Here is a 15,047-nt window from a genome sequence, read left to right as displayed (position 1 = left end):
GATCGGTTATTTTCGCCATTTGTCGTATGACTTAAGTATATAGGGGCTTAAGTGGATAATGAATCACAAATCCCAGCCATAATGTATGCCAGTCCTTTAAAAGAAGAAAGAACACAAACTATACAGATGACAAAAGTAGGGCTGTCACCATTACTTGACAATGAATTTTCCTACAAGTAATTGTTCCGGAGAAGCGGACTGAGTGGCCCCGTCTTTCCCTATAGGACTGACCGTGGGTAGCTACTGGAACGTAAGTCGGGGCTTGATCAACCCCGGCTGGGTCACCTGGGCGAGGGTGCATGTTGTTGCGAGACCCGAAACACCCCGATGACCCCAGGCTACAACACTGATGATACGTCCCAGGTGCATCCATGTGATGTTTTTTTTAAAGCGATAAACGATTTAATTGTGTGGCTTTTAGGCCTTGTAAACAAAAGTTGCACGGGGCAGATATAACAAAAACTGACTGACAGTGACCGATACCAATAATAAAAATAAATAATTAATTATGGCCATTTTATACAAAAAAACAATGTTACAAAATACTAGAAGTACCTGAACTACAAGCTCACAACATGCTGCACCACGCCACGTTGTGAGCATGTAGATCTGCTATTTCCACAATCAAAATTGTTTTTGGTTCAAAAAGTATGAACCTTTCTCAACATTATAGCGATTATGCTGAAATAATTGTGATTATCTCAATTGTGACAGGCCTAGACAAAAATAAATTAAAGGAATAGATTGGATAAATCTAAACATTTCCAAGGCAAAAAGGTAGGACTGCTAAAAAAAAAAGTAGGTTTGAAGTTGATCCTCCAAACCTAATCTAAACACTTTGGCATGTCACAGGCAGTGTTGCCAGATTCTGTGAGAGAAACGAGCAACCAGGGTCTAGGAAAACCAGCCCAAAAGCCCACTTTAACATATACATCAGCTATTTGAAAATAGCAGATCTACAAGCTCACAACGCGCCGCGATGCGACGCGTTGTGAGCTTGTAGATCGGCTATTTTCAAATAAAATATTGCGGGGGAATTATAATAATAAGCAGATCTGGCAACCCATGTCACAGGGGTTTTTTTTTTCCAGCGTTAAGGCTAGCGAAGTCTCATGAGACGGCACGAGGCGTCAGAGGTCATTTGTCTTGGTTGTACGTTTTAATTAGGTGCCCTGGGGGGGGGGGGGGGGGGATTCAGAATCTCCATTGTGCTGACCCAGCCCAACCCCAATCCTGTAGCGTTGAGAGAGAGGCGGCCAGAGCCAGAGCCAGTACAGGGTCGGAACGATTTGCCCCGGAATTCTAATACCAAGCAGAGCCAGGCACTGACGTCAGTCGGCTAAAAGCCTCACTTATATACTTAGTTGTGTGCCGGACCGGTGTGTGTTGTCGACGTGCTCAGTAAATGGCAGATCTGCAAGCTCACAACGCGTCACGAACGTGACGCGTTGTGAGCTTGCAGATCTGCTATTTACGGCGTGCAAATCGAGCATTACCAGGACTGTTGTGACCAGCAACAACAGCTCTTTAACCAAGTAATAACACTGGGAAAGCATCTAAAAATAGCAGATCTACAAGCTCATAGATCTGCTATTTTTGAAAAAAATCATGGAAATGTTTGCAAATCTTGGAATGTATATAAAAGCGAACATTTGTCAAATATTTAGTTCCAGGGACCCCCAGAAGCAAAGATTTGAGTTACAAATGTCCGCTTGGAAAAAAAAAAAAAAAAAAAATATTTGCACAAATGTATGATTTAAAAAGAAATGGCAGATCTACAAGCTCGTAGCGCGGCACTCGGTGCCACGGTATGAGCTTGTAGATCTGCTTTTTTTGAATAGCCAACTTGAAATCTTAAAATTACACCTCTTAGGACCTCAATGGAAACAAGACCATTGAAAAAAATGAGCCGACCTTTTAGACAAAGTATTTTAACTGTAATTGTGCTGTTTTACAGTTTTGCCTCATAAAATATTCAATCAATCAAAGCACACAGATGCGTTCCCAGTCTTAAAGCAGTGGTTCTCAAACTTTTTCATGTCAAGGACCCCCAAATTGACACTTATTAGCCCGCGGACCCCCATTTGAAAAGATAAGCCAGGGACCCCCATAAGAGAAGATTTTTACGGCTCTAGCAGTGATTCTCAATAATTTGTAATTTAAGGACCCCCCCAGTTTGACATGCATTAGGCTACGGACCCCCATTTAATGGCATTTCTATCTCTGGGACCCCAATTCATGTTGTAAAATCAATGTTAATTTAACTCTGAGAGTGTGCAAATGCACACTCTCAGAGTTACAGACCCATAAGGGTCCATTTGGTTCCTATCCATCATTTAGCTGGAGACCCCCTGGAACCCCCTCAAGTACCCCTGGGGGTCCCCGGACCCCACTTTGAGAACCACTGTCTTAAAGGGTTTAAAACACCTCTATTTCTTTGTCCCGTCTTTCCCCCATGTGTTTTTCCCTCACAGATTAGTGGAGAAGTGGGAGACGTGATCACATTCAAGCTTATTTTACTCTGAAAAGTGTTCGCTTTCTTGCATAAGCCTCTTTATAAGAAGGTAAACACAACATATAAAGGAACACACAACTTACAGGGTCAATTTGTACAAAAGGACACAACAAGTATGTCTACGTAACTCCTGTCACTTTCAGTAAACTGACTTTTCTCCTTTGTTGTCCATTGCATAACTGTTCATTGTACGAAATGATGAAGGTGAATACAAAATTGTGAAGGCTGAAAACCAGTTAAATCTATACTTTCTTACCCTAATAAATGCCAACGGTATAGCGTAGCCGTTTTCACATTTCTAAAAAGGTAGTGGGCCACCCTTAACTCATTCACTGCCAAGGACGTAATTTACTTAATTTTACATGTATTTTCAGACATTTAACCACTTAAACAAACACTCCATAGTTTGTAAACTTGACCGTTGACTCTGTACTTGGGTCGCTGAACTCAATAACAGGCCGCTGTGTAATCAAAGGCCCATATCAATCTGTGCTGCTTGATTTTGTGTCGTATCCAACATGGCAGCCATGTAAACAAACACACCATGTCATTTACAGCAGGGGTCTTCAACAGGGGGTCCGGGACCCCTAGGGGGTCCTCAGAGTTACTACAGGGGGTCCGCCAAATCTTTGTGATTTTTACATTAACCCACTTCAACCAAGCATCCCTATTCTGAGGAGAACTTTAGCCAAAAATAGCAGATCTACAAGCACACAACGCCTCGCGCTGCGAGGCGTTGTGTGCTTGTAGATCTGCTATTTTTGGCAAAGCGGTTTGGTGTAGGGGGAAAAAAAGAGTGAAAGTACAGAGTGAAAGGCCAGGTTTACTAAGTATTGTTTTTAGAGCATGGTTAAATGTCTGGAAATACACATTAACATGAATCCAACATTATAGTGCTGTGAAACAAGTCTATGAAGCTGCCTATGAAATCTATGAAAATAAAAAATACTTTATACAATATATAATGGGGGTCCGTGCTTTCTCTCTCTCTCAGCCAAGGGGTCCTTGGCCTGAAAACGTTGAAGACCCATGATTTACAGCAAAATATTGCTTTCAAGAATGTTTTTGAAAACATTTGAAGCGAGAAATAGACACATGCAGTGACCGAATATTGATGTATCAACACTTCATGCCGTTTTCCTGAGGAAACGCGCTGCACTGGACACACCCGGCATTAAATCAATTCAATACTTTCATTACCGTAAGCAATGAAATCCTTCGTTTTGGGTCAATGTATTAATTTTTGTTCATTAAGTAGCTGTGTAATAATGCAGGATAATCAGTGGGGAGCAGGTCATTTTATTGAGAAATAAACCCCTTCAGGCCAGGGTGATGAAGACCCCTCCCTCCACATTCAATGCAGAACAGTGCATTTTTCTGGGAAAATATGCACACAATGTCCTTAACCCATTGAGACCGGGAACACATCTGTGGCATTTCAAGATTTCTTTGGGCTATTCAAAAATAGCAGATCTACAAGCTTATAGTGCGGCACCGAGTGCCGCGCTATGAGCTTGTAGATCTGCTATTTATTTTTTTATGGTGGAAAATGTGTACAAATCTTTGAATATATATGTACTATATATGTTTTAACGCAAACATCTTTAACTCCGATCTGTGCTTCTGGGGGTCCCTGGAACAACATATTTTGAGATGGGGGTCCGCGACCAAATACATATCATTTTGGGTGGTCCTTGACATGTAAAAGTTGGAGCACCACTGATATAGAAACACACTGTTAGGATTTAGAAAAAAAAATAGATCTGTATTTTGCCCGCAGACCCCCATCTCAAAATGTTTAGTTCCTGGGACCCCATAAAGCAAAGATTTGAGTTACAAATGTTTGCTCTAAGAATATCTATTCAAAGATTTGCAAAAGAATTAACAATAAAAGAAATAGCAGATCTACAAGCTCGTAGCACGGCACTCGGTGCAGCGCTATGAGCTTGTATATTTGCTATTCGTATTTATAGCCGAAGAAATGTAAACTGGCACAGATGCGTTCCCGAATTGAACGGGTGAATGCAAGACATTTACAATGCACATTTATTGGCCAATATAATATTAAGTACAGTTTATAGGGTATGTACAAGTAGCTACTAACGCCACTTATCATATTTATTCATACAGGGACAGCTGCTTTTTAGCAGATATACAAGCTCATAGCGCGGCACCGAAAAGCATCAAAAGTAGCAGATCCACGCTTGTAGATCTGCTACTTTTGCCATTTTTGATTTTGAATCCTGAAAATTAACAGTTTTGGACATAAGAGGTTTCAAGTCCGACCCGAGGCCCTTGGCTGCATGTCCGTTCCACAGGTCTCTCTCCACTATCACTATCAAATAAAGGCTTAAAAACACCACACACACACACACACACACACACACACACACACACACACACACACACACACACACACACACACACACACACACACACACACACACACACACACACACACACACACACACACACACACACACACACACACACACACACACACACACACACACACACACACACACACACTCTATAGACAGGATTCCCGCACATTTGTAACAATGAACTTTCCACACCTTTTCCAAAGTATTTGACCCCATTTCCAGACCTATATAGCAACCATACAGTTCAATAATGAGGCTCTTAAACACCTGTAGGACTTTCATGGCCGTGGGAAACCCTGTATAGAGTAATCCAGAGCGTTGTCCGGACAAGCCATATTTCCATTAAATAAGGAACCTGTGGAATCGTCACACCTGTGTGATTATTATTCAGACGGAAGTGAGTAATCCACATCCATCACTTACCAGTGAAATGAACAGATAAGTGGAAATGACTCATTTTGCTAAAGTAAACTGACATTTATAACTTGGCCGGAGATTGCTGGGAAGAAGCCACGTCACCAACTGGGTAAAACGGAATGATTAAGACCAGGAACGCATCCGTGTAACCACTTAAACTATTACTTTATACTTTGGCTATTCAAAAATAACAGATATACAAGCTCATAGATCTGCTATAATCGTACTTAAGTACAGTATTTGAGTACATGTACTTAGCTACTTCACACCACTGCCTGCCTGCCAACGATGTGTTTTTTTGTGAATCAGCCATGGCCAGCCGCCCCCCCCCCCCCCCCCCCCCCCACGCTCCCATGCATGCATCCACCTACATGCAGGATCCCTGTGAATGGAATGACGCCGTGTGAGCGCCAGTAACCATGTCGAGACATGCAGCAACCATCTGAGATCTCAGGCAAACACAGACAAAGGCATTCTCTCTGGGCCACATTCTCAAGTTTCCCTCCCTCCCTCCCTCCCTCTCTGGTACAGCACTTCTCTCTCTCTCTGACGCAAGGTGATTGTGAATGGAATCCACTGCACTGTCACATTCTTCTGAAAGTTGCCTGTTTGAGGCACAAGGCCATGCAAAGCAAAGCAAAGCAAAGCCACACAAACTGGCTGGGACTGGAAGATGCCTCGACAACACAAATAATAAATGCTTTGCTGAAAGAATATAAAGACAGGTCAGGAAGACAAAAAAGTCTCACCTGGCAAAACCCCCCACCCATATCAGCAGTGGTGTACTGTAACTAAGTACATTTACTCAAGTCATATTTTGTACTTTATTTCCAATTTTCAATACTTTTACTTCTATTCCACTACATTTCAGAGGCAAATATTGTACTTTTACTCCACTACAACAACCTTAAGTTACTAGTTACTTTGCAGATATAAATTATTACATTAACATAAAACATACACGCCAATACTTTGGTACTTTTACTCAAGTATCATTTTGAACACAGTCCTTTTACTTGTAACAGAGTATTCTTATATTGTGGTATTGCTACTTCTACTTAAGTAAAATATCTGAGTACTTTTTACACCCACTGCATATCAGTGTGTAGGATTTAAAATGCATAACAGAAATGTGTTTTAAACATAAAACTAGGCCTGTAGCTCATAAGCTTTGATCTAATTAAAACAGAAGACTACATTAAAAGTCTACCTCAGGCTCACAAGCACAAAAAACTAAAATAAAGTTGTGGTGCTTCAAAACAAGCTTTCCCCAATGTAAGCCAAAGAGATTCTACAATGCCTTTGCCTCAAAACTAAACACAAATTACATTTCAAAGAATAATCAATGTCCTAAAAAAAAATAACCAATTCATAATTTTAGATTTTTGCTATATACTGTATAGCACAGGGTTCTTCAACGTTTTCAGGCCAAGGACCCCCTAGTTGAGAGAGAGATGAAGCAGGGACCCCCTCTATATTGTTTAAAATTTAGTTTCAGATTAAACTTTTTTTGTTTACTTGGTCTGCTCTTTTTCTTCCCCTCTGCACCTGTACCTCTTTGCCAAAAATAGCAGATCTACAAGCTCACAACGCCTCGCAGCGCGAGGCGTTGTGAGCTTGTAGATCTGCTATTTTTGGCTAAAGTTCTCTTCAGAAAAGGGATGCTAGGGTTCAAGTGGTTAATGTAAAAAAATAATCATATCACACAAAGATTTTAGCTGACCTGTAGTAACTCTGAGGACCCCCTAGGGGTCCCGGACCCCTTGTTGAAGACCCCTGGTATAGCCTATTGGTCGGCTATTCAAAAATAGCAGATATACAAGCTCGCATTAGATCTGCTATTTTTTTTGAAATATCGGGAACATTTGTGCAAATCTTTGAATATATACATTCTTTAAAGCAGGGTTCACGGCCAAATACACATAATTTTGGGGGTCCTTGACATGAAAATGTTTGAGCACCACTTATTTAGTAACATTTTTCATAAAACAGGCGGGGGACGAATAAGGTATTCGCAGAATCGGCCTCATGCAGCTCTTAACCCATTTAGACCTGGAAAGAATCCGTGTCATTTTTAGATTTCTTTGCTATTCAAAAATAGCAGATCTACAAGCTCGTAGATCTGCTATTTTTTTAAAAGATTGTGAAAGTTTCTGCTAATATTTTCAATATATACACATATAATTATTTTAAGAGAACATTTGTAAATCAAATCCTTGCTTCTGGGGGATTCTACAAAGGTCTTCTAAATCCTACTGTTTTTAAAAAAAAACATGTTTCTGCATCAGTGGTTCTCAAACGTTTTAATATCAAGGACCCCCCAAAATGATATGTATTTGGCCGTGGACCCCCATCTCAAAATATTTAGTAATAGGGACCCCCTAGAACAGGGGTCTTCAACGTTTTCAGCCCAGGGACCCCTAGCTGAGCGAGAGATGAAGCAGGGACCCCCTCTATATTGTGTAAAATTGTGTTTCAGATAAACTTTTGCTGCTGTTTTTTTCCCTCCACACCTATAACTCCGAGCTTGTAGATCTGCTATTTTTGGTTAAAGTTCTCCTCAGAAAAGGGATGCTATGGTTCAGTCGGTGCCGCGCTATGAGCTTGTAGATCTGCTATTTTCCCCAAAGAAATCTAAAAAATTACACAGATGCGTTCCCGGTTTGAAGGGGTTTAATGGGTTAACTGTGTGTGGGACAATAACAGCTCATAGTTGTGTGTGATAATAACTACTTTAGTGAAGGGTAAACACAACAGTTCCCAGGAGCAAGAGCGTGGGTTTGTTTCTCTGTCTGCCACCCTATCTCACCCTGAAGGTAGAGGGTTCACACCGCGGAGAGGTCCTGGAACAATGGTGTCTGCACTTTTAATCCATTTAGACCTGGAACGCATCTGAGTCAATTTGAGCTAAAAAAGCATTATTTTACACTTTGGGCTATTCAAAAATAGCAGATATACAAGCTCATAGCACGGCACCGAGTGCCGCGCTATGAGCTTGTAGATCTGCTATTTTTGAAAAATCGAGAAAATGTGTGCAAATCTTTGAATATATATTGTTTAAAACGAGTATTTTTAACTCTATTCTTTGCTTCCCGGGGTCCCTGGAACAACACATTTTGAGATGGGGGTCGGCGGCCAAATACATATCATTTTGGGGGTCCTTGACATGAAAAAGTTTGAAAACAACTGACATAGAAACATACGTTTTTTCAGAAACCCGCTAGGATTTAGAAGACATTTTGCAGAATCGGAACCTGCTCAGGCCTTAATGGGTTAAACAACGAAAGGGGAGAAAATAATAATGTCGGGGAAAGGCATCGAAAATAATTAGGACTCAAAAGGCACAGTGGTATTCTGGGCCAATTGAATTGACGTGTCTGGTTGTACCACAGGACAACCGCAGTCTCTGGGATAAGCACATCAGCTGAATAACAAAACAAGAGGTGGAAACAGTACTTATATTTTTTTTACTTAAGTAAAAGTATCAATACTGCAATGTGGAAGTACTCTGTTACAAGTAAAAGTCCGGAATTAAAAATGCACTTGGGTAAGAGTACAAAAGTATTGGCATCAAAATGTATTGAAACGTACCAAAAGTAAAAGTACTCGTTATGCAGAATGTCCCATTTCAAGTTTTCAATATAAAAATATTTTTGAAAATAGCAGATCTACAAGCCCACATTGTGTGCTTGCGCTTGTGAGCTTGCAGATCGGCTATTTTCAAATGGCCCGAAATGTATATAGGCCTGAAATGGTTAATGTATGTTTAGTAATAATAATCAAAATCAATCAAAAGTAACTCGTAACTTAAGTTTTCAAATAATTGTAGTGGAGTAAAAGTACAATATTTTCATCCTAGATGTAATGGAGTAGAAGTAAAAGTATTGGGAAAATTGGGAAATACTCCATTAAAGCAAAAGATACCTCAAAGTTGTACTTATAGGTAGGCCTACACCACTGATATTAACAAACATGATCCACTATCCTCCACAAGCTTTGCCTTGAGAAGTGGATGTTCCCAAAACATTGCTCCACTAAAAGAAAAGGAGGGGGGGGGGGGGGGGGGGGGTAGAAGAAAAAAAAAGGTAATGGCAAAAACGTGTTGAGAGAGAAAAGACAAATTGTCCCAGCCTTGTTGCCTGGAACTTTGTGTTGACCTGGTGACACTAACTTTGCTGTGGAAAGAACGCCATGCAAGATGCAAATCAAATCAATGTCACAGCAACGTCTTCAGTGGAAACTCATCCATGTGCTAACTGAGAGAATACAAATGTAACTGATTCCGAGAGAATACAAATGTAACCAAATGGACCCGTAAGGGTCCATTTGGTTACATTTGTATTCTCTCGGAATAACCCTTCTCGGAATAATTTGTATTCTCTCGGACTAACCCTAACCCTAATTAAATTAACACAGAATTTAGAAGAAAAAACAGCAGTCATCTGACCTAGATTTAGTTCCTTAATGTCTTATTATATATGAAAATATCTCCCTCTACGTCATAACATGGTCTCCAATGTAGTCCCAACACCGTCCCAGACAGACAGATCACAAAAACATTGACATAAACCTCCCAGAAACCAGTGGTGGACAGTAACTAAGTACATTTACTCAAGTACTGTACAGAAGTCTTAAGTACAATTTTGAGGGTTTTTTTTTTACTTCACTGGATCATTTCCAATTTTCTGTACTTTTACTTTTACGCCACTTACATCTCAAGAGGAAAGTATTGTACTTTTACTCCACTACAATTATTTGAAAACTTTAGTTACTACTTACTACTAGATTTCATTATGACAAAACATACATTACCCATGCCACTTCAGCCCTATATACATTTGGGCCATTTGAAAATAGCCGATCTACAAGCTCACAATGCGTGGCAGATCTGCTATTTTCAAAAGATTTTCATACATTTGAAAACATTGTGAAATGGGACATTCTGCATAATGAAACACTTTCTTACTTTTGGTACTTTAAGTACATTTGAATTCTGGACTTTCACTTGCAACAGAGCATTTCTACATTGCAGTATCAATACTTTTACTTAAGTAAAAAAAAAATGTGAGTACCTTTTCCACCACTGCCAAAAAAAAACTACAAAGTTAACATTCCACTAAAGAAAGCTGCATTGACTTGCTCTCTTCTGCTCCTGGGGGGGGGGGGGGGGGGGGGGGGGGGGGGGGCGGGGGGCAACGTTATAACATTAACAGTGTGTTACTAGCCAAGCCAAAAAAAAAAGCCTCATCAATTACAAAGCTGTTAACAATGATGATGATGAACCCCCCCCCCCCCCTGCAGGCTGACAACAGAATCAATAAGAAAGGAAAACAACAATGGGAGCGAAATTAACATGTTAAAACATTCCAGAGCTAAATGATGGCTCCTATAAACCACACCAACACCAGCCACTTATCCTGTTAGCTAGCTAACTAAACCATGGCCCAGGCCCCGAGGCCTGAAGACAGCATAAAATGACTACTTTTACCACACGTTCTAACACACATATTACAGCCTAACGGACACGTTTTCAAACGCCGAGTTCCCACGTCCTGCCGGTTAAAGCTTAAGCTAAGAGAGAACGTGTAAAAAAGCAGAATAAACAGACCGTGGTCGTGGTAGGCCAGCGCATCCATCGCTAGGAGAGAGAGATGCACCTGTTCTATTTCTAGTAGCAGTAACACACACACACACACACACACACACACACACATACACACACACACACACACTACAGCGTCAACATACGACTGATAGGGCCCTGGCTTCCGCTAGGAGGACTTCAAAGTAAAAGTTTTTTTTCTTTTGATTTTTTTTATCGTTTTCTTTTTTTTTGTTAACTGGTTTTATCCTTACGTTTTTTTTTTACTTGACCCATTAAAGACATGAGACCGATTCTACAAACGCCTTCTAAATCAGCAGTTCTCACACGTTAAAGATGTTTTTTTTTTTTTTTCAAAAATAGTAAATCACTTCCCAGTGCATGCACCACTCAATAAAAGGCAGTGTGTATAATCTTAACCACTTAAAAACCCAGCATGAGGGGAAAGCTTTAACTGAAAATAGCAGATCGACAAGCTCACAGCACGATGCAACGATCGGGCATTTTCAGCGAAGGCTTTCCCACAAAAAAAGAAAAGACACTAGTATTGAGCCCTGAGGGACAATCAATCAGTGAAAAATGCCACAAGAGACTGAAGACAAAAAAGCAATGCTTTGTACTTTGAAAGCCAGGATCACTCCATTTCCGGTGTGACTGCGCCTCACTTCAGTTGACGTGACGCTGCTGCTACAACACACTGACACTGCATAGCTCTGGGTAAACAGTCTTAGGTTAGCTCCAACCATAAATGGGGGGGAAACAACTAAAATGACGGATTGACAGCCGATATTTCACATAATAATATCCCAGGACAACAATAATAATAATAATAAACAACGTCTCCCAACGGAATAAATCCTCCAGCCCCCATCCAGGCTCAAAATGTCGAACACGAAAAAAAAACCTCGATCGGGGACACCATCATCAGAGACACTAATAACGCAAACCCGAGCAACACAACATAAGAGGGTGATATATGTATATAAATCTCTATAATGTGGGTTTATATACCTGTCCAAAAGAGCCATACGAGGCCAGCCTTTGCCCGTCACGTCAGATACAGCCGACTAGAGATCCAAAGCTTTCCACGGGGGTCACAATCGGACGTTTAAAAAAAAAAGAACAAATCAAAGCTGATCCCGATCCTGATCCGAGCTGCTAAAACACCGGCAAAAGCAACTCAAACTGACCTTGTTAGCTGTAGCTTCTAGAGGCTAGCTGCTCCCCCACACACAGCCCTAGTAATGTCTCCTCTCCTCTCCTCTTCTCCTCCTCTTCTCTGAGTTCTCTCTCCCCAAGAAGAAAAGAAAAGAATGACTCCTTCTCCTCCAGTCCTTCCCATTCAGTCACACCATGGGCCGATCAGATCTCTCCACCACTCTCACTCAGCAGGGGGGGAAGCAGGTGAATGCTGTCGTTGAGGCCATGATTCAACACATTCAGAATGTCTTTTTATTTGGTGGATATGTTTGCTCTTCTTGTCTTGTCCTCCTCCCTCCTCTCTCTACCCAGCGCTGTGATTAGAATATCTCTCTACCTCTCTCTCTCTCTCTCTCTCTCTCTCTGCACAGGTCTACAGGTTGAGGCTCCTCCTCCTCTCTCTCTCTCTCTCTCTCTCTCTCTCTCTCTCTCTGTCTCTCTCTCTCTCTCTATGTGGAAACATAATATCCAGGTGACATGATTCATGAACAACTTGTGCATACATACTGTACTAACAGCCTAACTACAGCCAGCAGGTGAATGTGTTGAAAAATCATCTGAATGTGTTGAAAAATATATGCATATATATTCAAAGATTTGCACACATTTTCACGATTTTTCAAAAATAGCAGATCTACAAGCTCGTAGCACGGCACTCGGTGCCGCGCTATGAGCTTGTAGATCTGCTATTTTTGAATAGCCCAAAGTGTAAAATAATGCTTTTTAGCTCAAATCTAAAAATGACACAGTTCCAGGTCTTAATGGGTATAATAATAATATCCAGGTGACATGATTCATGAACAACTTGTGCATACATACAGTACTAACAGCCTAACTACAGCCAGCAGGTGTTCATGTTCAAGGACCCACACATGTATATGTTTTGGGCCAGGGACCCCCAGAAGATTTTTTTTTTTAAAGAATTGTAGAATTATTCCAAAATAGCAGATCTACAGTGACGCGCTGTGAGCTTGTAGATCTGCTATTTTTTTGAATATTCGACATACAAATGGTCGTGGAAATGATTGCGATGCTGTATTAACACATTTTGCTGGGGACCCCCTGGAAACACCCTCAAGTACCCCTGGACCCCACTTTTTGAGAACCAGTATAGTACACACGACACAGTACAAAAGTCTCCCATGTTACAGCTGCAATCCCTAAAGTTTCATGTCCTGTTAGGGATTCGAACCCAGCTAGGTTTCCCCATGAGGGAGACCAAACTTTTACCGCTCATGCAAGAGGGGAAACCCCATATTAATAGCCAGAGGACGATATTGCGCTGTGAGCTTCAGGCAGAACTACCTGTCAACCAGTAGGTGTTGTACCCGTCACCAGTGACTAAACGTTTCAATAGAAGAGTAGAGAGACCATCACCTCCAGCCACTGCACAGGTGCTATAGTTACTGCAGGGGTCTTCAACGTTTTTCATGGACCAAGGACCCCTTAGCTCAGCTGAGAGAGAGATGAGGCAGGGACCCCCCACAACACATGTAGATTTATAATAATAATAATAAACTTTATTTATATAGCACCTTTTTAAACAATGTTACAAAGTGCTTAGCAACTTAAAATCAGACAGTGAACAATAAAATACAATTTACAACAACAAGAACAACACACAACAGTATCAGTGAGTATAAAGGAGAAGCACCGAAATTCTGCTGTAATAATGGGTCTTTAATTTGGATGTAAAAAAGGCAATGGAATTAGCAACCCTAACGTCCAAAGGGCGGCTGTTCCAGAGTCTAGGGCATTGGTTCTCAAAGTGGGGTCCGGGGACCCCCAGGGGTAACTGAGGGGGTTCCAGGGGGTCCCCAGCTAAATGATGGATAGGAACTAAATGGAGCCTTATGGGTCTGTAACTCTGAGAGTGTACAAATGGAACCGTTAAGTTAACATTGATTTTACAATATGATTTGGGGTCCCAGAGATAGAAATGCCATTAAATGGGGGTCCGTAGCCTAATGCATGTCAAACTGGCGGTCCTTAAAATTAAAATGGTTGAGAATCACTGCTAGAGCCGTAAAAATCTTCTCTTATGGGGGTCCCTGGCTTATCTTTTCAAATGGGGGTCTGCGGGCTCATAAGTGTCAATTTGGGGGTCCTTGACATGAAAAAGTTTGAGAACCACTGGTGTAGGGGCCCTGACGGGCAAAGGCCCGATCACCCTTGGTCACCAGCCTAGATGTAGGGATATCTAGTAGGGCCGTCAGAGGACCTTAGGCGGCGGACAGGCCAACAGGCACATGGGGATCGAGCAGGTCAGTAAGACATTGTGGTGCCAGGCCATTAAGAGCTTTAAAAGTTAACAATAAAATCTTAAAATCTATTCTAAAAGTTACAGGCAGCCAGTGCAGTGCCGCCAGCCCAGTACGCCAGGGGTTATGTTCTCTGATCTCCTAGTTCCAGTAATGAGTCTGATGGCGGCGGCATTCTGTACCAACTGTAGACAGCGTATGGAACCTTTACTGAGAGTGGAGTATAGACAGGTTTCCTGTAAGTAAACATGAGAGGATATGACCGCGCAGAGGAGGGGGAAGCCTATAGAGGGCGCCATTACCCGCAGCAGCTCTGGTCAAATGTCCATTCATAAAATAAATGATCTTCACCGGGTTTAATGAAAGTAGATTAAATTATGCAGTTTGTAATACCTTGTTTACTCAATAAAAATGATTTGTCGGAAGTTGGATCTGTTTGTATATAATAGCAGCATTATGCCTATTATGCCTATAATAGCAGAATTATGGCTATCTAACTCCCGAACATAACAACAGAGTGAACGGCGCAACAATTCATTTCCCCCGAGCATGCGCAGATTGCGCATTTTGCTCTGTGATGACGTCGCGCGGAAATCCGTCTATAGGGCGTTGCAATAGTCTAGGCGGAATGAAATTAGGGCATTAACGACTTTGTGAAATGTAAAATT

At 41.4% G+C, this 15,047-nt stretch overlaps 1 protein-coding gene across 4 annotated transcripts in view; it reads right to left on the bottom strand.

Annotated features, from left to right (window-relative positions):
• LOC311054360 (dystroglycan 1-like) overlaps nucleotides 1-12,417 on the bottom strand; it is a 28,305-nt gene extending 15,888 nt beyond the window's left edge. For 3 of the 4 annotated variants that reach the window (XM_084070258.1, XM_084070257.1, XM_084070255.1), the window contains exon 1: nucleotides 12,109-12,417. The gene's annotated coding sequence lies outside the window, so the exon portion shown is untranslated. Of the gene's footprint in view, nucleotides 1-11,929; nucleotides 12,059-12,108 lie in introns of those variants that run through there. The other variant, XM_084070256.1, reaches the window with a different exon arrangement.
• Between the last annotated feature and the right edge of the window lie 2,630 nt (nucleotides 12,418-15,047).

This window comes from Gymnoscopelus microlampas (assembly GCF_963454915.1).
Source record: "Gymnoscopelus microlampas genome assembly, chromosome: 10".
In the NCBI taxonomy this organism is placed as follows: Eukaryota; Metazoa; Chordata; class Actinopteri; order Myctophiformes; family Myctophidae; genus Gymnoscopelus; species Gymnoscopelus microlampas.
This window is presented reverse-complemented; position numbering and strand designations above follow the sequence as displayed.